Source organism: Bubalus bubalis, chromosome 15 (genome assembly GCF_019923935.1).
Source record: "Bubalus bubalis isolate 160015118507 breed Murrah chromosome 15, NDDB_SH_1, whole genome shotgun sequence".
Classification (NCBI taxonomy): Eukaryota; Metazoa; Chordata; class Mammalia; order Artiodactyla; family Bovidae; genus Bubalus; species Bubalus bubalis.
Genome location: NC_059171.1, coordinates 46,924,852 through 46,942,503, shown reverse-complemented (window position 1 = coordinate 46,942,503; position 17,652 = coordinate 46,924,852). Strand labels below are relative to the sequence as shown.

The following is a 17,652-nucleotide window of genomic DNA, read 5'->3' as shown; positions in this document are numbered from 1 at the left end:
TGAAGTCCAAGTGTACTGATCATAAATTGTATGCGGGGCCCTCACTAAGTACCTCCCAGGACTCTCATTTATCAGTAATTCTTCTTTTCCATCTGGATATAAATATATGAAGAGTAATTTATCTCAGAACTTGGGCTCTGTGATCTTCTTGATGTCTGAGTGACAAGAGAACCATTTTGTCAACAAATAAATATTTATTCTCCTAGCTTTTGAAATAAAGAGCTAAATTATCTGCCATTTCTAAAGCCTGATTCCCTCAAGTGGCCAGAATAGAAAATGCACGTGTTTCCCTTAAGTTTCACATATATGAAACAAACCCGGATGACGGCAGATAAAAGGAATCATTTTCAACAATGTTAAAAATAAAAGATAGTAGCTTTAAATCATGTCCAAGATATCAACAAAGACTTATTTTTTACCATACAATAAGGCTAAAAATGCTAGTCTACAATTTATGAACCATTAGGTCTGGAAAAATGTCTGGAGAGCATTATATTTTTTTAAATGCAAACTTGCAAAGATCTGCAGAAATATTTATTTTAAACTAAAGCTGAACAAATAACTCAGCTTAAGATTAATACAAATCAAAAGAAAACACAGAAGTAAACTTTGTTACACAGGTATTATTAGCAAAGTCTTCCTCCCACACCCCCTACAAATTAGCTGCCAAATATGAGAAGGGGTTGAGTCTGGTGTATATTTTTAAAGGGAAAATATTCTCATAAAATGCAGAAGAAGATAGGCAAGGGGGACAGTAACCAGAAAGGATACTCAGATGGAAGCCTTTAATTTCAGGAAGTGTTCATTTCTTCATATGACCTCATTTGGTAGCTTTCGGAATTTTTCATCACATAAGTGAAAGAAGGCAAACTAATACACACAGACTCCAACTCCTGAACACAGAGATATTTCTGCAACATTTCTGGTTTCATCCCAAGCATGACTTGGATTTGTGAATTTTGAAGCTCTCCCTGTTTCACTGTGAACATTTGGCTTTGAAATTTTGCTGGGCTCCAAACTTATCAGTGTTTGAGTTTATTTTATGTTAATCACCTTAAAAATCCAATCCTTAAAATGTCAATAGAAACAAAAAAATATAAATAAACCATTGCAATGAGCCAAAAAGACCCAATTTAAGAAGGTAAACCTAAAAAAAGTTTTGCCAGAGTGTAAACGGGAAGGATTAAACACTTTGCAAACACAATCTTTTCTTTTTTCTAAAACTATAAACACAACTTCTTTTTCCAAATACGATCAGAAAACCAAACACACACACACACACAAACAGAAACAGACTGTGGAAATACGTGATTCCCCAAATTATTCTACAAACCGCCATTTGACAGTCTCTTTTGGAGCTTAATTTAGTGCATGCAGAGTCCTGCTTTCAAAGCCCAACTTCCTTGGTATTGTAGCTCCTCATTAGATGAGATCTTCTTCTCATGTTAAAATCTGTCTGAGTTTGCCATTTGTAAATTGCATTGTTTGCAGAGTTCAACACTGAACTGGTTGAGTCAAGGATACCTGAGTACTCTTGTTCCAGGTTCCCTAACAGGCTGTAATCTGAATACAAGAGCCTTACTAACAAAAATGTCTCCCCTAAACAGGGGCGATGGTGTTTGACATTCTATCACAAGATTCCTTTTGGATTCTTCTCTTTGACACTGCTTTTACAAAGCATAATTCTTGGGAGGTACAATACATGCTGGTAGCATAGCCAAGATGCTAGGGCGAGGTAGGGAATGCGGAAGGATATTGCATGACCTCTTCAAGGATCTCTCCATGTATAGAGGCTCCTCCCACTCCAGCCCCTTCTCTCCACTTCCCAGACTATCGCCAGTCATTCTGCTACAGGCATGGAAACATTTCATACCACCCCTGATCTTTCACCATGCCCTGCATAGCTGCTTAAACTTTCACTTTCTCTCTCTTACACACACACACTCATGCATGTATTACAGTTTTAATGAACTTTTCATTATGCCAAGTTCTTTCATCATTCTGTGTGTGTGTGTGTGTGTGTGTGTGTTCGTCATTCAGTCGTGTCCGACTCTTTGTGATCCATGGACTGTATCCTAGTAGGCTCCTCTGTCCATCGAATTCTCCAGGCAAGAATACTGGAGTGGGTAGCTATTCCCTTCTTTAGGGGATCTTCCTGGCACCCCACTCCAGTACTCTTGCCTGGAAAATCCCATGGACGGAGGAGCCTGGTAGGCTGCAGACCATGGGGTCGCTAAGAGTCGGACAGAACTGAGTGACTTCACTTTCACTTTTCACTTTCATGCATTGGAAAAGGAAATGGCAACCCACTCCAGTGTTCTTGCCTGGAGAATCCCAGGGACAGGGGAGCCTGGTAGGCTGCTGTCTATGGGGTCACACAGAGTCGGACACGACTGAAGCGACTTAGCATAGCATAGCATAGGGGATCTTCCCAACCCAGGGATAGTACCTGGGTCTCCTGCATTGCAAGTGGATCTTTTACCATCTGAGCCAGTGAATCACTTCCTAACTCCTGCGTATAGGCTTGTTTTCTTCTCCCTGCAGTTCCTTGTTTTTGTTTTTGTTTTTTGCTTGTTAAACTCCTACTTTGTCCTTTAAGATCCAGTTCAAATGACATTTTCCCAGTGAAATCTTTCTAAGACATTCATTTATTATTTATTCAAGAATTATTTATTGGGTACCTCCCATTTGCCAAGAAGAGCGTTTGGTGTGAGGATTTTAGTGGTAAGCAAAAATAGACCAAATTTTTGATAAGCTTAAGGTATAGTGGAGAGACAAAGTGAAAGTGAAAGTCACTCAGTCTGTGCCTGACTCTTTGCAAACCCCACTGACTATACAGTCCATGCAATTCTTCAGGCCAGAATACTGGAGTAGGTAGCCTTTCCCTTCTCCAGAGGATCCTCCTGACCCAGGAATCAAACTGGGGTCTCCTGCATTGCAGGCAGATTCTTTACCAACTGAACTATGAGGGAAGCCCAGTAGAGAGACCAATATTCACTGAATACATACAAACAAATGAGATTCTGTACCTGTGTTAGTGGTATGGAAGAGTTTTTCATTGCCATGATTATCTGAAGAGGTAAAGTTTGTGTGGAGAGTTGAAGGATGGATACAATTTAGCACGTAAGGAGGAGGGGATTCCAGTGTTCTAGGCTGAGGGAATAGCCTGTACAAAGGTTGGGATGGGAGGGATTACAGCAAAAAGAAGAGAGTAGAAATAAGCCAGAATTGAATTATGCAATGATTCCTTAGTTGAATCATTAAAAGTGTATAAAATAAAAGAAAAAGATAGATATACTAAACTCACAAAAATTAAAATCTCTTGCATTTCAAAAGACACCATCAAAAAAGTGAAAAGATAATCCATAGAAAGGAAGAAAATAGTTGCAAGTCGTATATCTGATGAATGGCTTATATCCAGAATATATAAAAAGCTCTTATAACTCAACAATGAAAATACAATCCAATAAAAGTAGGCAAACAATTTGATCAAACATTTCTCCAAAGAAGTTATACAAATATTCAGTAAACATATGAAAAGATATTAAATTTCATTAGTTGTTGTTGTTCAGTCACTCAGCCATGTATAACACTTTGTGACCCCATGGACCACAGCACACCAGCCTTGCCTGTCCTTCAGCATCTCCAGGAGCTCGCTCAAACTCATGTTCATCAAGTCAGTGATGCCATCCAACCATCTGATCCTCTATCATCCCCTTCTCCTCCTGTCTTCAATCTTTCCCATCATCAGGGTCTTTTCCAATGAGTCAGCTCTTTCCATCAGGTGGCCAAAGTACTAGAGTTTTAGCTTCGGCATCAGTCCTTCCAGTGAACACCCAGGACTGATCTCCTTTAGGATGGACTGGTTGGATCTCCTTGCAGTCCAAGGGACTCTCAAGAGTCTTCTCCAACACCACAGTTCAAAAGCATCAATTCTTCGGCACTCAGCTTTCTTTATAGTCCAGCTCTCACATCCATACATGAACACTGGAAAAACCATAGCCTTGACTAGATGGACCTTTGTTGGCAAAGTAATGTCTCTGCTTTTTAATATGCTGTCATATTAAAAAGGTTGATCATAGCTTTTATTCCAAGGAGCAAGCATCTTTTAATTTCATGGCTGCCGTCACCATCTGCAGTGATTTTGGAGTCCATGAAAATAAAGTCTGTCACTGTTTCCATTGTTTCCCCATCTATTTGCAATGAAGTGTTGGGACTGGATGCCATTATCTTTGTTTTCTGAATGTTATTAGGAAAATACAAACCAAAATTATGATAAGATACCATTTCATACCCACAAAGATGGCTATAATAGGTAGATAGAAATAAAGGTTGACAAGAATGTAGAAAACTGTAACCTACATGGCTGGAGGGAATATATGAAACTGTGGAAACTGTGGAGGTACTGGAAAATAGTTTTTCATTAAAAAAAATAGACATCATATGATCTAGCAGTTCCTCTTCTAGATATCTATCCGAGAGCCGCAAAAGATATATGTCCACCCAAAGATTGTGCATGAATGTCCATGGCAGCATTATTCATGACACCTCTAAAATAGTGACAACCTGAATGTCCATCAGCTGAGGAATGGATAAATAAAATGTGGTCTACCCATACAACAGAATACTACTGTACAATAAAAAGAAATGAAGTACTGAAACATGCTTGCAACATGGATGACCTTCAAAAACATAATACTCAGAGAAAAAATCCAGTCACAGAAGGATGCTTATTATGTGATTATACTTACATAAAACATCCAGAAAACGCAAGTATGGAGTTGGGGTTTTCAGACCAAAGAGTAACTGTATATGGATGCAAGGTTTCCCTGCAGGGTGATGGAAATGTTCTCTATTTAGATTGAGATGATGTTTGTAAAACTCTAAATTTTTTCAATTGTACACTTAAAACAGGTGAAGAGTGACTTCTATGGTATGTAGATTGTATTTCAATAAAGTATTCCAGAAAAATCAAAAGCCTGCACAGCTGGAACCCATATTGTGAAGGAGACGTGAAAGGACACCAGAGCAGGGTGATGTGGGGTCTTGGAGGCTGCCATATTAAGAAGCTTTGTTCTTATTCTCAAAGGGGTAGAAGACTATAAAAGGGTTTTAATCAGGGATGAGTGATGATGATGTAATTAGATTCACCTTTTGAAGAACTCTATGGTTAAAGCACACAAAAAACTTGGAGTTAAAGACACACCAGGTAGATTGTGTATGTGTTTACGTGTGTGGGTGTGTACATACTCACCAAGTCGATATTTCTAATTTCAGAGCTATCATATTTAGTAGTGACTTACTCATTTGTCTGCCTTTATCTATCCATTTCAGTCCTGACTATTCATTGGAAGGACTGATGCTGAAGTTGAAAGTCTAATACTTTGGCTACCTGATGCGAAGAACTGACCCATTGGAAAAGACCCTAATGCTGGGAAAGATTGAAGGCAGGAGGAGAAGCAGATGAGAGGATGAGATGGCTGAATGGCATCACTGCCTCAATGGACACAAGTTTGAGCAAGCTGCAGGATTTGCTGTTGGACAAGGAAGCCTGGCATGCTGCAGTCCATGGGGTCTCAAAGAGTCAGACATGACTGAGCAACTGAACTGACTGATCTGTTCTTTTATCCTTTTTTCCTGCAGCTCTGGAAGATGGGAATGATGTCTTATTTAATCTTGTATTCCAGTACCCAGCCCTTGTCTGGCATCCAACAGGCTCTCAATCATTATATGATGAATGATGTTCAAAGACCACTGGAACACAGAGCAACCTCAGCTTGACTACTTTGCTGATATGATAGACTGCTTGTCTTCTGTCCAATTTGGTAGTTTTATAACTGGAACAACATCTCTAGTCAGAAGACTCTGCATCAGTGCCATGCTTCCCACTCTGCCCTAAACTCTTTTGGAATCATTATTTTAGGCACATATAAGTAAGCAAATTGTAATAACGTTCTCTGCGAGCCTATTGCAGTTGTTCAAATATTAGCAACAAAATTCTAACTTAGGTATTTTCCAAATTTTGTGTACTCTCAGCCTGTAGTCTTGAAAGCCTGTTTCCACAGGCTGAATGTGATTTGTTAGACTGAATAAAATATTGGTAAAATTGATTATGCTACCTGAAACTGATGTATAAAGATATATATATATATATGTGTGTGTGTGTGTGTGTGTGTGTGTGTGTGTGTGTGTGTATGTGCTAAGTCACTTCAGTTCTGTCCAACTCTTTGTGATCTCATGGACTGTAACCTGCCAGGCTCCTCTGTCCATGGGATTCTCCAGGTAAGAATACTGATATGGGTTGCCATGCCCTCCTCCAGAGGATCTTCCAGACTCAGAGACTGAACCCACTCTCTTATGTCTCCTGCATTGACAGATGGGTTCTGTACCACTGAGCCACCAGAGGAGCCCATATGAATTATAGTGCACAGTTACATGAAGTGAAGTGAAAGTCGCTCAGTCGTGTCTGATTCTTTGCGACCCCACGGAGTATACAGTCAATGGAATTCTCCAGGCCAGAATGCTGGAGTGGGTAGCTATTCTCTTCTCCAGGGGATCTTCCCAAGCCAGGGATGGAACCCAGGTCTCCTGCATTGCAGGCAGATTCTTTACCAGCTGAGCCACAAGGGAAACCCGAGAATACTGGAGTGGGTAGCCTATCCCTTCTCCAGTGGATCTTCCCGACCCTATGAGCCTCTCAAAAAAGAGGCTTTCCTGTCATATTATTCATACGCACACACACACACACATGAATATGTGTGTGTGTGTGTGTGTATATATATATATATATATATATATACAAATAATAGGACAGGAAAGCCTCTTTTTTGAGAGGCTTATATAATTGATTGTACACTACATTCATTTTAAAGGAAAGAAGGGAATGAGATGGAAAGAAACTCATACCATAGAATAAGGAAAACCAAAGCGATTTCCACCCCAAATCCTAGAGATAGTTCACGTTCAGCCCCATCATTTCCATTTCACATATACATGTGGTGTTTTGAAAGAGAACTCAAGTCCAGAATTAGGAGCATGAGACCCTGAATGAAATAAAGACCCTATTCTGTTGTATAAAGAGTCATAAACAAAGGGAAAAACAAAAACAGCAAAATCTTTTTGAAAATGAATCGGCTAGAATTATCTCCTACCATTTTACTTATTTAAAAGTCAATTTCATATGATTTGACAAAATTTAAGGAAATTATGCAAAATAAAACAGTGAGCATTAAGTGAGTCTCATAGCACATTTCTATATATTCTTTTCACTATTTTGACAGAACCTCTATTGAATCTGTACTCCTGGAACTGCAGACTTGGGGTTCAGTGTAACATGTATTACCTAGGTAAGTTACTGGTTGCCGTACAGCTTTTCTTCCACACACAATTCATGACCTTTGGGGCACAGCCAGAGAGGCACTGAAAAAGAATTTGTCCAGCAACCATTTCAATCAAATGTTCTGTTTAATTTTTTAACAGTCCAAATTGACTGGTTATCTAAATCGGCTGTTGCTGCACTCATATCTAGGGAGGAACCATTGGTGAATGTTTTGATTTGCTGTAATTGACTGGGCTAAAATCTTTACTGCTTTAACCACTTTTTTAATCACTTTATTACATTTTGGAGAACTTTCTCCAATTTGCTTTTCTCATCGAACTCAATCTTTAAAGATTGCCTAGTGTTCTAAGGTTTAGATGTTTTTGAGTAATTCAAAAGAAAAAGAGGCAAAAAAGGTAAAACTATGTTTCTTTCATTTTGCTATCAGTCAAAAATAAAAGCAGATTTCTCTCAGACGAGACCCCACCCACAAATCAACTTTGAGAAGCATCAAACAGTAATGCAATTTCAAAAGAAAATTTCTTAGAAAATAACATAAGCCATTATGATTGTACTGCTCAACAATTTGGAATCTATCTGTAGCATAGAGCTTTTATAAAGTCCAGGTGCTGTTTTAAACATTTTAACTTTAATAATTTAGACTACAGAAATGATATAAACCATCTGTATCTTCCTGGTTGTAAGCAGTGAATTTCTTTCTCACAGTTGGACTGCACTTACGTTCTATAAGCCAAGGGGGCAGCTAACCTCTCCTTGCATGGTAGCCATCTTTTGTAATAGAATCTGAAATAAGAGTATGTTGTGCATAGTTGTGTTATATGGTCTGAAACTTAAATAAATCTGTTTTGAACAATACTTGAACATTATTGTGCAGTTTAAACTTAAGTTGTTGCAGTTTAGAAGTCAGGAAGATTTTATGAAGACCTCATATTTTGGACTACAAAGACTTAGAACTTTTCATTAGTTATAAAAGTTCACATTTTAGCCATCCAGAGTAAAAATAAAATCCATTAACAGGTGTTAACGGAGAAGGCAATGGCACCCCACTCCAGTACTCTTGCATGGAAAATCCCATGGATGGAGGAGCCTGGTGGGCTGCAGTCCATGGGGTCACTAAGAGTTGGACACAACTGAGCGACTTCACTTTCACTTTTCACTTTCATGCATTGGAGAAGGAAATGGCAACCCACTCCAGTGTTCTTGCTTGGAGAATCCCAGGGACAGAGGAGCCTGTTGGGCTGCCATCTATGGGGTCGCACATAGTCGGACACGACTGACTCGACTTAGCAGCAACAGGTGTTAAGAATGGTCTACCAAAAGTTGTCGCTATCTCAGGCCATTTGGTGAGGCACACTTAAGCACATTTCTTAATGAATGCTCAAAGGTGCCATCAGAGGTGACACGACAGGTCATGATATCTTCCTTGAGCCGGCAATTAACAGAGCTAGCACTTCAGACATCTCATAAATAATCAGGAAGAGAGTTAAAGGCAAGGCAGAAGGGTACTCACGTCTGTAGCCTAAGACCACCTTCAGCAAGTGGGAGATGAGTTGGGTAGAACAGGATAATGCTTATCAGGATGCATTCAAGTATCGTGGAGAGTAGTTTAAAAGAGCAATGATGAGTATCAGCAAACGGAGCAAGGGTGCCAAGTCAGCGTGCAGAATCGGTAGTAAGGCAAGAGTCACCAAGAATGGGAAGACATCACAGGAGAGAGGGGTAGTACTTGATGTCATGCTCAGAGGTCTCAAGGCAACATCAGGGTCTCACCTCCCAACACACCAGATGTCTTGGTGTGCTTGGCTAGGTTCTCTTCCTAGGAGGTACTCAGGGACTTGTCCTTGGGGTCAGGTGACACCCTGGGACAAGCAGCCACTCTACAATGCTGAGATTTGTGAGCTTCTGTCATCCTTGTACTCATGCAGCTTGCACTTTTCCATGCCAGACACTGCAATTTCAGGCAGGTAAAAACAAGACTGTTAAGTAAAAGGAAATGTCTATTGGAAAGAACAATTTAGCAACTTTACACAATGCTGAGTTCTGGGTTAATTTCAACATGTCAGGAAAAATACGATCTAGCCACGCATGATAAAACAACTTTGATAGTTTGATGGAGGTCCAGTATGTAGCGGCTGGCAGCAACCCAACCATGGTCAGCTGCGTGAAGGGGGAGCCAGGTGCTCCTTTGCTTCAGGAGAGGCGTGGATGCCCACATGATAGTCACTACTGCCCAAATACTCCAGCAGAACACAAGACCATGACCATGACCTGTATGGTGAAGGCACACTAGTCAGTATAGAGGAATCAAGGCATTTAAGAGCCATGTGATATCATCACTATACATGTATGTTCACACATATGTATATATACATATATATATATGGTATGGGTATATGCACATACTTTTAATGATTCTGTAATTAGAAAATACATGATAAACACAAAGAACTGTATTAAATACTTTGTAATAATCTATAATGAAAAAGAATCTAAAAAAGAATATCTGTTTATATATATATCTGAATCACTTTGCTGTACACCTGAAACTAACACAATATTGTAAATCAACCATACTTCAATAAAAAATAAAATGAAGATATATGATAGAAATAAAATTAAAACCACTAATACCCTTTCAGCTCTGAAATTGTTGCAGAGTGGAGAATATGTTTATCCTTTGAAAAAGAAATCCTGAAACTTTAAGAAAAAAAAACACAGCTCAGTTCACTAAACATTTATTGAGCACCTACTATGTACAAGCTAGGTGTTACAAAACAATTCACAAAACATAGGTCTGGCCAGAAGCTAGTGGGCTTCACCAGAATCTAGTGAGAAATACTTTATAAATAACTAACTAAAATATATGAAAGAGGGTGAGATGCTTCTAGTAGAGGTGCTTGCAGTAGTAAGGTACTATGGCAGATGGGTTTATTCTACATTATTTTTGTAAAACATCCATGATGTACTGTCTCACGTGTGTCACTGTTGTACCTAATGCTTAATGCCATAGTGGAAATAATGGAAGTTGTCCAGTTCAGGTCAATTCAGTCACTGTGGGTTGGAGTATAGACACTTTCGGGTGAATAATTGACTCAGGGTTCAGGGTCAGTTATTGGAAAGGTCAAACTTCACATAGAACTTTCTCCTCTCTCAAGGAAACTCAGAAGGTTGTTTGAGTGTAGCGGGGTGGTGTCTGGTTGTCTGACTGCTGCCTCTTTTCTCTCTGGTCTCTGCTGAGATGTCCTCTCCCCTGTGATCCATAGCCCTGGTTCCTGTCCTGCAGTGTCTGCAGCTGCTGTACCCAGCTTTGTCTGCCTGTGGGGAGTGCCAGAATCTCCTGCTGTCTGAGCCCTAAGTTCCGGAGGTGTGAGTTCTCTGTACCTTCTTTACCTCACCCAGCACTTAGAATATCCCACCTGTGGAATCTCCACCAAACTAGGAAGTCTAGGAAATCAGGGATGGAGGTTGTTATGGAGGTTGGGCTGTTTCTCACCCTGCATATTCCATGCTGCCATATTTTTATTTCTATCACAATCATCCCATACAAAAGTTGGAAATACTGTGAGGCTGCCTCCTCCCAGAATCCCAAGTGGGAAACCTGGTCAGGCTCCTCTGCTCTCAGCATCCTTATCTGGATCTCCATCTTGGAGCATCTCTTGCCCTTTGTAGGAAACCACCCAGAGGTGCCAGGGAACATGTTAGGTCACTGTCTGGGTTTCCTTTCCCTCCAGCCTCCTCCATTCATACTTGGGAAGGATGAGAAAATGACATTGCTCCCCCTGTGCTTTCCATCACACTGGTTTAAAGACCATTTTTTGAAGTTTAAAGGAAGTGTTTGGAACTCAGGAAGAACTTTTACTCTACAAAGCCAAGCTCTTGCAAATCAGAAGATCTCTGATTTCAAACTCAGGTACCTGGTTATTGTCTAGAATAGAATTTGTATTTTCAATTGCATTCATTCTCCCTAGAAGCAGTTAATGGATGCCTTAGGTAGGCAACCGCAGAGTCTAGTACCTCCCTTCTAGTACCTTCTTCCATGTGAGTGGATTACTATTGTCTTTCATTGTCTTAATTATTTTACAACTCAGCAAGTTGTAGAAAACTGATACAATGTAAATGATTCTTGTTAAATTAAATGCAAGTAAGATTTGTCTGGTGAAGACACAACCAATTAATGCCTACTGACCACTTTGCATCTGTTAGCAAATTCACTTCAGCATCTGTAATAGCATAGTATGAGGGTGAATATTAATTCTCCTTTGTGCCAGTTATAACAGCTAAACATTTTCCTTATTAATTACTGAGTTTAAGAATTTTTGTTATGCATTCATTTTATATTTGTATGAGAATTATTTTACTTTTTAAACATTCATTCTTTAACTGCTAAGGGGTTTAATATTTAAAGAAACTCATCAAATTGCCCAAGTTAGACTGGTGGCTCAGATGTTAAAGAATCTGCATGCAGTGCCGGAGACCCAGATTCAATCAATGGGTTGAGAAGATCCCCTGGAGAAGAGAATGGCAGCCCACTCCAGTATTCTTGCCTGGAGAATCCCATGGACAGAGGAGCCTGGTGGGCTACAGTCCATGGGGTTGCAGAGAGTTGGACACGACTGAGTGACTTTCACTACTACCTTACTAGACAAGTAGTAACTGATAGAAGCAAAATTTGAACTTACATGTTTGATTCTAAATCCAAGCTCCTAAATGCTGTATTGCTCAATGACTAAAACATAAAGAAATCTGAAAAATATCTTAAAGGTTCCTATTCAGGTGTTCGAAAAATAAGAATTCCAGAAGTTTCACATGATTAATTTTCTTTACTACATTTGTTAACGCCCATGAGAGATAATCTACTTTGTGCCTCTGATCAATCTGCTTTTTCTGTACTGCAATTTTCAAGGAAAAAAATTTGTGAAACTCAACTTTCAATTTTATAAAAAGCAACTCACCTACCAGGTCAAATGGTTGTCAGGGAAAAAAAAAAAAAAACAACTATGGCATTTCTGGACATATATAGACTTCTCAAAGTCTCATGTATTTTTAATGTACAAAGTACTATGCACTGTGGGAAAAACTGTGAGTCATACCTAAGAAGAAATATCTCCAATTTTTATGCCACACAATTAAATATTCCATAAGGAGATGAGGGAAAATAAAAGTAACATGAAGATAACTTAATATTTTCTCTGGAGAGAGTTTGGTTAATATCATCTCAAATTTATACCTAAATATCTTAAAAAACCATTCCTCGAAACATCACCTACATCCAGATATAGAACAAAGAATCCTTTGAGAAGATCAGAACAACATTTTAGCTGTGTCATTTGTCACCATTTCATAGTGTAACAAATATCACGTTTATTCAACCACATTTGAAATAGACCCTCTTTTCTTAAAAAAATTCATAGTTGTATGTTTCAAAAGTGTTGAATTTTGCTAAACAAGCCTAACCACCTGTGTCAACTCATATTTTTAAATAAATTTTGAAAAATTCAAAGGGACAGTAAATACATATCTCCAAAAAAAAAAAAAAAAATTAGTGCTAGAAAAGTTTTTTTCTGATGATCTTCATCTTAGGAATTATTTGAAAAGAAATGAATCCAGTTCTCTTGATTTTGGGTATATGATTGAATAACTTTAGAGGAATCTAAAGGAATAACTTTAGAGGAATGTACTATTTCACCATTTTTTCTTTTTTCAGTCTAATAGGCGGAGAAGGCAATGGCACCCCACTCCAGTACTTTTGCCTGGAAAATCCCATGGACGGAGGAGCCTGGTAGGCTGCAGTCCATGGGGTCGCTAGAGTCTGACATGACTGAGCAACTTCACTTTCACTTTTCACTTTCATGCATTGGAGAAGGAAATGGCAACCCACTCCAGTGTTCTTGCCTGGAGAATCCCAGGGACGGGGAAGCCTGGTGGGCTGCCGTCTATGGGGTCGCACAGAGTTGGACACGACTGAAGCGACTTAGCAGCAGCAGCATCAGTCTAATAGGAGAGGGAGGACCCACTCCAGTGTTCTTGCCTGGAGAATCCCAGGGACGGGGGAACCTGGTGGGCTGCCGTCTATGGGGTCACACAGAGTCGGACATGACTGAAGCGACTTAGCAGCAGCAGAAGCAGCAGGAGAGGAAGGACATATTGTAATACTCATTCTTCCTATCTAAGAGAACTCTAGGTTTTATTCAGGTAGTAAATGGAGCCCCTTGATCTCAGTGAAAGTATACCGTCCTCAGTCCTAGGGGGAAAAAGGTATGACTGGTTTAATCAACACTGGTATAATGAGTTGGAGCCACCTATACCCCTTAGCCAGTTTATGTGTGAATGCCACATTCAGTTTCATCAAAGAGATATAATAAAGATTCTGTTGGGGCTAAAAATTAGACCTCAGTGAAACAGCTTTTTGTTCTTATCCCTTTTTTCCTTGATTGGGATACTAGAAGAAGGTCACAATGACTGGAGCTGCAGCAACCATTTTATGACCATAAAGCAAAAAGCCAACACCAAACCTGATGATGTTACTGAGCTCTCACACCAAATGTGGAATTTCCCATCCACCTCCCAACATTTAATGTGAGTTAATTCAATGTTTTTATTGCTTAAATTGCTCTTAGTTGGGTTTTCTATTGATTTTGCTGAAAGCATTCCTAATAAGCTCTACTTTTAATTTCCTAACACATGTTTGCTTTTAATTTTCATGGCCAATTTCTCAATAGAATAAGTTTGTTGTGTTGGGTGTTTGGTATCATTGTTCATATCCTGCTGAGAAAAACCACTCTGTACTGTGAATAGAAACAGAAACACTAAGGGGATGGTACAAATTGTTGCCATTTGCTTGCTCTTCAAGACCAGGCCCAAGGTGAATTTTACATCTAATGATCTCTTCCGGCTGCTCAGAGGGAATCTTAGCAACAAGGACCACGATCACTTCCACAGCTAGGGAATTTGGGTTCACTGGGGAGAGAGAGTTCTGTGTTGCTTCCAGTTCCAACAAGGCCGTACTGCTTAGCAGAGATGAACACGTAATGCCAGAAACACCAACAAAGGAAGAAAAGCTTTCCTATAGTCATCCACTTGGAATACATTTTTAATTTCTCCCTTTCTGTTTTGGACAAAGTAGCCAACCTAGTGACTGCTAGAATCAACCAAAATTCTCAAAGGTATTCAACTGCTGGTTCATCCCTTAATTCAAATACCTCAGCACAATGGATTAATGCCTTTGGCAGAATTTGAAGACTCTTCCCTGGTATAATCACAACACACTTTTGAATGTGATCTGAGCTGGAACTTGAGGAGAATGTGGAAAATAACCCACTAGAGGAGAACATGGAAAAAAAAGAATCCATTGTGTATCTGTCTTGATTTTACTATTTCATATTGAGGAATTCAATGGGATTTGAGTAGGTATGTGATATATTGTTCTTTCCACCCTCCTGCTTAGAGACTTTTCTATTCTATTGTGAAACAACACTGCAATTTTATGAAGATCCTCAGGAGAAAAGCAAACTCATTTTAAGAAATAGAGAAAAACAATCTCTAGGGAAAAAAAGCAGTGGAAGACCATGAGGAACTGTGATAATTCCAGGAATTTGGAAAAGTTAACTTTTGTATTTGATGTATCACTGAGATTAGAGGCCCATCTTCAGTTTCAAACCTGTTGAGTAACTCTTTCTATCATTAGCCAATAAACATCTCCTTCATCACATTTTTGTGATGCATTCCCAGGGTTATAGAGTTTCTCTTTGAGTTTTTTCCCAAGACTCTACTGTCTAAGGAAGGACGGAGTTAATGCCCTTGGCCATCAGCAAAAAAGTTACAGGCAAAGGGAAAATACATGATTGAAGAACTGAACACTTAACTACATATAGAGGTATTAAAAGACAGATACCTTGAGCTAGCAGACCACGGGACAATGGATCAGCAGTTTTAGAATCTATTTCTGACTCTGTCATTGACTCAGGAGACTGGGAAAGTCCAATATATCTGTTTTTCAAAACTGTACTGCATCATGGCAATCCTCATAGACTTGGTATAAATGATGCTTACTGAGCACCCAGACTCTAGGGATTTGTCATCAGAGCATATATATATATAGTATATAGTATATAAGTATATAGATGTTTGCCTTCAGATAAGTGGGAAGAACATAATATGAAATCAAACAATTATCTAAAAGCGTTAACAAAGACATATACAGGAAAGAAGGAATATGTTCTGAAGCTGGAAATCTTCATTTTAAGGCTCCTGCAACGGTTTTATTTTCCCTGAGAGTCTGTGCATATAGAAAGGGGCTAAGGTTTATGGAATATCATTTCCATGTGCCCAGAACTTAATACACTTTGTTTGCTCTGAAGCCTACAGTAGACAGCGTCTCTGTTCTACAAATGGGAAAGCTGTGCATGGCTTTGCCTAGAAACCTTGCTAAAGCTCCTAGTGTGGGTGGCTCTCAAGCCTGTACTTAATGCCTTTTACTTCATGGACCTAAAAGTATTTCCCAAAGGCGAATGTTATTGCCAACCAGTTAACACTGCTTTCCTATTTCCCCTTCCCCAGTTCAACTTTATCTCTTAAATTCCCAAGTTAGAGCTGGAAATATGGGGATTCCCAGACTCCTTGAGACTCAACTGTGCACAGGTTAGGTAATCAGATAGTCCCACAAATACGAAAACCCTCTCACAAGGTGAGGGAGGTCCTCTGGCAGAGGTAATTCAGACAGGGGACAGCTCAAGGGCCTTGGTCTCTTGCTCGGTTCAGCTGTCTCTGAAAGAATTTGTCTCCTTAGCACGTGGTCTGTGAATGAAAGGCCTTCCCTCTTCTGTCTCTGCTCCTTTTCCCTATATAGTTTGGTAGCAGAATTTACTATCACCTGTGCCTAAATTAAACTTGGGGTGAGCTGGACTCTTTAGCAAAACATTGCAAAATCTTTTGCTTCTACAGCTTCTCTGAATGGTTGCTCTACTGTTTCTTGATGATGAGTCTGCCCTTTCACACACAAACCCTAACTCTCCTCCAGCAGATTCTTTACCAGCTGAGCCACCAGGGAAACTATGGGACCAAATACAATCTGGAGCAAACTTTGGAACACTGTGCCAGTCAGCATCCAACCAGAGAACCAGATCCAGGAGGAGATAATATATAAGCCACATACCACAAGGAGGGCTTCCCAGGTGGCACCAGTGGTAAAGAACCCCACCTGCCAAAGCAGGAGACATAAGAGATGGGGGTTCGATTCCTGGGTCAGGAAGATCCCCTGGAGGAAAGCATGGCAACCCACTTTAGTTATTCTTGCCAAGAAAATTCCATGGACAGAGGAGCCTGGTGAGCTACAGTCCATAAGGTTGCAAACAGTTGGACATGACTGAAGCGATTTAGCATGAACGCATGAACATACCACAAGGCATTGGCTTAGGTTCTGGTGAAGGCTGGCTCAGGACTGTCAGAAAGGGAAGGAACTCACTGCATAGGCTGACATTGCTTTCCAAAGGTGGAATTTCTTCCTCATCAGCTCTTCTCTTAAGGCCTTTCAGCTGCTCAATCTGGCCCACTTGGATTATTTCAGATAATCTCCCTTGAAGTCAACTAATTATGGGCTTTAGTCACATCCCTGGGTTGGGAAGATCTCCTGAGAAGGAATTGGCAACCCACTCCAGTATTCTTGCCTGGTAAATCCCATGAACAGAGGAGCCTGACGGGCTTCAGTCTATGGGGCTGCAAAGAGTTGGACACGACTTAGCAACTAGGGATACACACACACAAAATGCCTCACTGCAATACCTAGTGTAGTGTTGATTGTATAACTGGAGACTGTAGCCCAGCTAAGTTGTCCTATCAAAAGGCCACTGCAGACATGGAGTATTAAGTTGTATCAAGTTTTCAGAAGCCAAAGGATGCATGAAAGCAGGGGGGAGAGCTGCAGCAGTACAGGGGAGGAAGTGGGTGGTAGGGGGTGGTGGGTGGCCAAGGTAGGGAAATAGCACCACGTCAGAACTGTCCAAAGCAGGCCTATGTTCTGCCTGCCTCCCACCACCTGCACTGGGTGGTGGGGCTCTCATTCCACTCCCATCAGAGCTCTGTATTTACAACACTGTAGTTACATATCACAGTGATACATGATATTCGTAAGAGATTTATGGGGGCTCAGACAGTAAAGAATCTGCCTGCAGTGCAGGAGACCCAGGTTCGATCCCTGGGTTGGGAAGATCCCCTGGAGGACATGGCAACCCACTCCAGTATTCTTGCCTGGAAAATTCCATGGAGAGAGGAACCTAGTGGGCTACAGTCCACAGAATCGCAAAGAGTCGGGCCCAACT

The 17,652-nt window shown here is 40.2% G+C and overlaps 1 long non-coding RNA gene across 4 annotated transcripts in view; it reads right to left on the bottom strand.

The window, feature by feature from the left end:
* Window positions 1–4,189: 4,189 nt before the first annotated feature.
* LOC123329476 overlaps window positions 4,190–17,652 on the bottom strand; it is a 55,524-nt gene continuing 42,061 nt past the window's right edge. For 2 of the 4 annotated variants that reach the window (XR_006544951.1, XR_006544952.2), the window contains one exon: window positions 8,850–9,287. This is a non-coding gene — a long non-coding RNA (uncharacterized LOC123329476). Of the gene's footprint in view, window positions 4,240–4,751; window positions 4,830–7,342; window positions 7,420–8,849; window positions 9,288–17,652 lie in introns of those variants that run through there. The other 2 variants (XR_006544953.2, XR_006544954.1) reach the window with 2 other exon arrangements.